The sequence below is a fragment of the Vulpes lagopus genome, chromosome 10 (assembly GCF_018345385.1).
Source record: "Vulpes lagopus strain Blue_001 chromosome 10, ASM1834538v1, whole genome shotgun sequence".
In the NCBI taxonomy this organism is placed as follows: Eukaryota; Metazoa; Chordata; class Mammalia; order Carnivora; family Canidae; genus Vulpes; species Vulpes lagopus.
This window is the reverse complement of record NC_054833.1, coordinates 42,200-48,394: the sequence shown is the minus strand read 5'-3', so window position 1 is coordinate 48,394 and position 6,195 is coordinate 42,200.

The window sequence follows — 6,195 nt, the reverse complement described above, 5'->3', positions numbered from 1 at the left end:
TGTGCCTCTATGAATAAATAAATAAAATCTTAAAAAATGAAAGAAAAAAATTTAATCCTGCCTTTTTGGCAAGAAAAATGGCAACAGGCCTCTAGGTAAAGATATTGGCAGTTACAATTAAAATACTGCATTCCCTTATTGTTCAATTAAAACGGAGACATAAAGAAACAGAGTGCACAATATATAATGCTTCTAAAAGAATTCATCATCCAATCTATACTATTCAAATATTAGCAAGGAGGTGTCTCCATGAATCACTTAATGTATTCCTATGGTACAGCCAAAGAGACACAGATGCACACAAGTTAACAGTTACCATTAAAATGTAAATGTGAAAACATCTGCCTACAACTCTCCCTCTATATTTCCTTCTGCCCCTCTGCTGCTAACCTAATAAGTTCTGACATTTTTCAGAGACAGCGTAACAATCCCATGTCCAAGATGCTTTCCTATTAATGATAACAAAAAGAAACTTATAAATTGGTTAATTTACTAGCTGTACATTTTATCATACACTGTCACCTCAGGACATCCAAAAAGCTTAGATGTTACAAAATAATGAACCTTGTCCACAACAAACACAGGTACTTCATAAAAACATACATACAGACCTATGTTTATAACCTAAAAGTGTCTTCTAGATGTGGAGATACTAGCAAAAAGCCCTTCCTTTCACCCTGCCTCTGCTTCATCCACCATACTAATGACTAAGTATAGGACTACATCTAGCTCTAAGAGGTGGATTAACAGACACTCCCAGAACAGTTCTTCCTAAAAGCTAACAAAAGGGCATTTATAAAGGGATTGTTTTACTACCTCTACTTTTAATATACTTTGCGCATTAGGTTTTATCCTTTGACATACAGCAATATTAACTAAAATGCACATACAGAACTTTAGTCTAAAGACTCAGGGGTGGGATGCCTGGGAAGCTCAGCAGTTGAGCATCTGCCTTCAGCTCAGGTCACAATCCCATGGTCCCAGGATCGAGTGCTGCATTGGGCTCCCTGCATGGAGGCTGTTTCTCCCTCTGCTTATGTCTTTGCCTCTCTCTGTGTTTCTCTCATTAGTAAATAAAATATTTTTAAAAATCTTTAAAAAAAGACTCAGGGGCACAGAACCCTTCTCTTCTCACTTCTTCCCTACCCCTGTCTCCATCCCTGTCCTCCAGTGAGCAGTCAGCATATTCTCCAAGACATCAGGTTTAACAATTCCATTCCCAAAATACAACCATTCCTGTAAATTGACAATACTTAAAGGTGTTGTTACTTTAACTCTCTACTTAGAACATGTTGTTCACTTTTTTAAAAAGATTTTATTTACTCATGAGAGACACAAAGAAAAGAGAGGCAGAGACACAGGCAGAAGGGCTGTGCAGGGAGCCTGATGTGGGACTCAATACCGGGTCTCCAGGGCCACACCCTAGGCTGAAAACAGTGCTAAACCACTGAGCCACCCCGGCTGCCCATGTTGTTCACTTTCAAACATCCAGAAGACTAGATGTTTCAAGTAAGGATTTATTTAAAATTTGTCCACTACATACATAGTAGCACTGAAAGAACATTCTGGCCTAGAACCCTTCTTCTTCTCATCTATATCAACCTAGTGGAAAGTATAAGCATTTGTAATGCTTAGAGGAGATTTTAAGTTTCACTTCCTCTAGTTTTCAGAATAGTCTTTCCTATGAATTTATTTTATTTTTTAAAAATTTTTTTAATTTATTATTTATGATAGTCACACACACACACACACACACACACACACACAGAGAGAGAGAGAGAGAGAGAGAGAGGCAGAGACACAGGCAGAGGGAGAAGCAGGCTCCATGCACCGGGAGCCCGACGTGGGACGTGGGATTCGATCCCGGGTCTCCAGGATCGTGCCCTGGGCCAAAGGCAGGCGCCAAACCGCTGCGCCACCCAGGGATCTCTCTTTCCTATGAATTTAAACACAAAGTGTACACAATGTATTTGTTTACTAACTATTTTTGTTATACACTGGCTCTTTAACATATAGAAAGACTAGATGATGTAAATTAGGACTTTGTCCTTTATATACACTATATACATAGCTAAGTAAAATAAAATACAGAAATTCAGGACAATGGTTAATCCTGGCTAACTATAAACATACTGGCATAAAGCCCTTTACACTTTCTTCTTCTTCCTCCCTGAACCAGCACAGATATCATATAATGTGTACTGCTCTGAGAGGTGGTTTGATCACTTTGACCATCTCATTTTTAAAAATATTTTTTAAAAATTTATTTATTTATTCATAAGACACACACACAGAGGCAAGAGACACAGTCAGAGGGAGAAGCAGGCTCCATGCAGGGAACCTGACGTGGGAGTTGATCTCAGGTCTCCAGGATCACACCCTGGGACCAAGGCAGGCACTAAACTGCTGAGCCACCCAGGCTGCCCATCATCTCATTTTCAAAAGACAATATTTCATATAAATTTTAAAAGGATTTTCTACAAAATGTGTTATTTTAATACCTCTACTTTTAACATAGTTTGTGCACTTCTAAACATCTAGGAAGGCTAGATGTTTCAAATAAGGACTTAAGTTTGTCCACTATATACTTAGTAGTGTTGAATAAACTACACACATGTAACAATGAGTTATATTTGAAAGTGCCTTCTGCATATGAACATTTTAGAACCCTTCATTTCTCACTTCTCTCTACTGCCAATCCAGAGGGTGAATAGATGGGCATGTGTCACGTAGATGTGACTACAATGTCATCTCTAAAAATCCTTTTCAGAAGACAGCTTTCAATGAATTTTAACACAAAGTGTACAAAATATGTTAGCTTACTAACTACTTTGTCATACACTGGCAACCTCTTTAATATCCAGAGATTAGATATTATAAAATTAGGACCTATTTGTCCAGTATATATACAATATATACAGTCAAATGCCCATAACATATAGGGCGATGGATAAGCTGAAATGTCCTAGCACACACTGAACAAATATACTGTTCAGAGAGGTGGTTTAGCAATTCCATTTCCAAAGATATTTCCCATCAGTTTTTTTATAATAAATTTGTTTATTAATAATAAATTTATTTTTTATTGGTGTTCAATTTGCCAACATACAGAATAACACCCAGTGCTCATCCCGTCAAGTGCCCCCCTCAGTGCCCGTCACCCATTCACCCCCACCCCCCGCCCTCCTCCCCTTCCACCATCCCTAGTTCGTTTCCCAGAGTTAGGAGTCTTCATGTTCTGTCTCCCTTTCTGATATGATATTTCCTACTGATTTCTCCTCCCTACCCTTCTTTTTTTTTTAAATGATAAGAATATTTATATATATATATTTTAATAATAAATTTAATTTTTTTGGTGTTCAATTTGCCAACATACAGAATAACACCCAGTGCTCATCCGGTCAAGTGCCCCCCTCAGTGCCCGTCACCCATTCCCCTCCAACACCCGCCCTCCTCCCCTTCCACCACCCCTAGTTCGTTTCCCCGAGTTAGGAGTCTTTATGTTCTGTCTCCCTTCCTGATATTTCCCAACATTTCTTTTCCCTTCCTTTATATTCCCTTTCACTATTATTTATATTCCCCAAATGAATGAGAACATATAATGTTTGTCCTTCTCCGATTGACTTATTTCACTCAGCATCATACCCTCCAGTTCCATCCACGTTGAAGCAAATGGTGGGTATTTGTCGTTTCTAATTGCTGAGGAATATTCCATTGTATACATAAACCACATCTTCTTTATCCATTCATCTTTCGATGGACACCCAGGCTCCTTCCACAGTTTGGCTATTGTGGCCATTGCTGCTAGAAACATCGGGGTGCAGGTGTCCCGACGTTTCATTGCATCTGAATCTTTGGGGTAAATCCCCAACAGTGCAATTGCTGGGTCGTAGGGCAGGTCTATTTTTAATCTTTGAGGAACCTCCACACAGTTTTCCAGAGTGGCTGCACCAGTTCACATTCCCACCAACAGTGTAAGAGGTTTCCCTTTTCTCCGCATCCTCTCCAACATTTGTTGTTTCCTGCCTTGTTAATTTTCCCCATTCTCACTGGTGTGAGGTGGTATCTCATTGTGGTTTTGATTTGTATTTCCCTGATGGCAAGTGATGCAGAGCATTTTCTCATGTGCATGTTGGCCATGTCCATGTCTTCCTCTGTGAGATTTCTCTTCATGTCTTTTGCCCATTTCATGATTGGATTGTTTGTTTCTTTGCCGTTGAGGTTAATAAGTTCTTTATAGATTTTGGAAACTAGCCCTTTATCTGATATGTCATTTGCAAATATCTTCTCCCATTCTGTAGGTTGTCTTTTAGTTTTGACTGTATCCTTTGCTGTGCAAAAGCTGCTTATCTTGATGAAGTCCCAATAGTTCATTTTTGTTTTTGTTTCTTTTGCCTTCGTGGATGTATCTTGCAAGAAGTTACTGTGGCTGAGTTCAAAAAGGGTGTTGCCTGTGTTCTCCTCTAGGATTTTGATGGAATCTTGTCTCACATTTAGATCTTTCATCCATTTAGAGTTTATCTTTGTGTATGGTGCAAGAGAATGGTCTAGTTTCATTCTTCTGCATGTGGATGTCCAATTTTCCCAGCACCATTTATTGAAGAGACTGTCTTTTTTCTAGTGGATATTTATCAAATATTAGTTGACCATAAAGTTCAGGGTCCACTTCTGGATTCTCTATTCTGTTCCATTGATCTATGTGTCTCTTTTTGTGCCAGTACCACACTAAGACCATTAACTCTTACAAGCCCCATCACCCCACAAAAATATGAAGGTGGTTGGTGCCTTACACCATACAATCACAGAGCAAAGGCACCATTAATGTGAGTACTCTCATGTGCAGGGAGTATTTCTAGTCTCTGAAATGATCATCTTGAAGTGAAGGGGAGTAGTTTTCTCTCCAGCATAGAGATTCTCAGAATTTGAATATATTTACCAGTAAAGCAAAGTAAAAAAATTTTGGGAGCAACTATGATATTGCCAAATTTTTGTTTTGTCAAATAAGAGCATAAAGTATCATTCAAAAATTACCATTTTTACCACCATAGTTCACAAAAGAAAGAATGTTATAAAACCAGAGCTAGAAGGAAGGCACTTGATGTGATGATAAGCACTTGTGTTATATGTAACTGTTGAATCACTAAATTCTACCTCTGAAACTAATAATAAGGTATATGTTAATTAATTGAATTTAAATAAAGAATTAAAAAACAGTATAGTACCAAACAACAAATAACTTTTTATATTGAATTCATTTAGGTGAAACTCATTTCCTTCATTTGTCTTATTTAAGAGACTTGAGAAACTGTTAACTTCCTTTCACAGGTATATAGGAGGGAAATTAATTTAAATCCATAAAACTATGTTATTTTTTCTGTTTAGAGACTCAACATCTTTCTATTCTGTATGTAACAGTGGTTCTCAAGCTTTAGTCTGATCACCTGTAGTGTTTGTTAAAAAACATCAGTTGCTGGTCCATCCTCAAATGGTTGGCTCAGTAGGTCTGAGGTGGGATGAAGAGTGTGCATTTCTGATAAAGGGCAAAGTGATGTTGTTGCTGCTGATCCAAGGTTTGCGCTACCTTACAGGAAAACCCCAAACTCCTTATCAGGCCATGATGGGCAAAAGCTAAGGTACTTTTAAAACAGAGATATCAAAATAGAGTGTTAATTTATATTAAGCGATATAGAAGCTTTCCCTCCTGTAATAGTGTGGAGGCATTGCTCTGCTGCAGGGGTATATCTGTTTCCATTTTATTGTTCCATTCCCTCTTAGGATTTTTGGCAAAGCTAGGTACCCTCCAAATTCACATTCCACCTAAGAGGAAGGGGAGAGAGAAGGATGAGAGCAAATGGCTTCATTTTTGAGAAAATGTCCCAGGAGTTGTACACATTGCTTCCCTAGCATTGTATTGGTAGGAGGCCAGATTCAGAAATGTGATGTCGGCACGGTGACCCTGTGCCCAGTTAAAACTAGAAGCAGAAGGTGGAACAGCTATCAGTGAGTCATTGGTCTACAGCACAAAGGCCTTGCTGGTAGTATCAGGTGCCTGAAAGGGACTGTTATTTCCACGAAGGTGTTACTTCTGGAAAGAAAGAAATCAGTGTCCTTGTGTAATCCTACATTAAAATAAATTTCCCGGGACACCTGGGTGGCTCAGTGTTTGAGGATGGGATTCGGCCCAGGGTGTGGTCC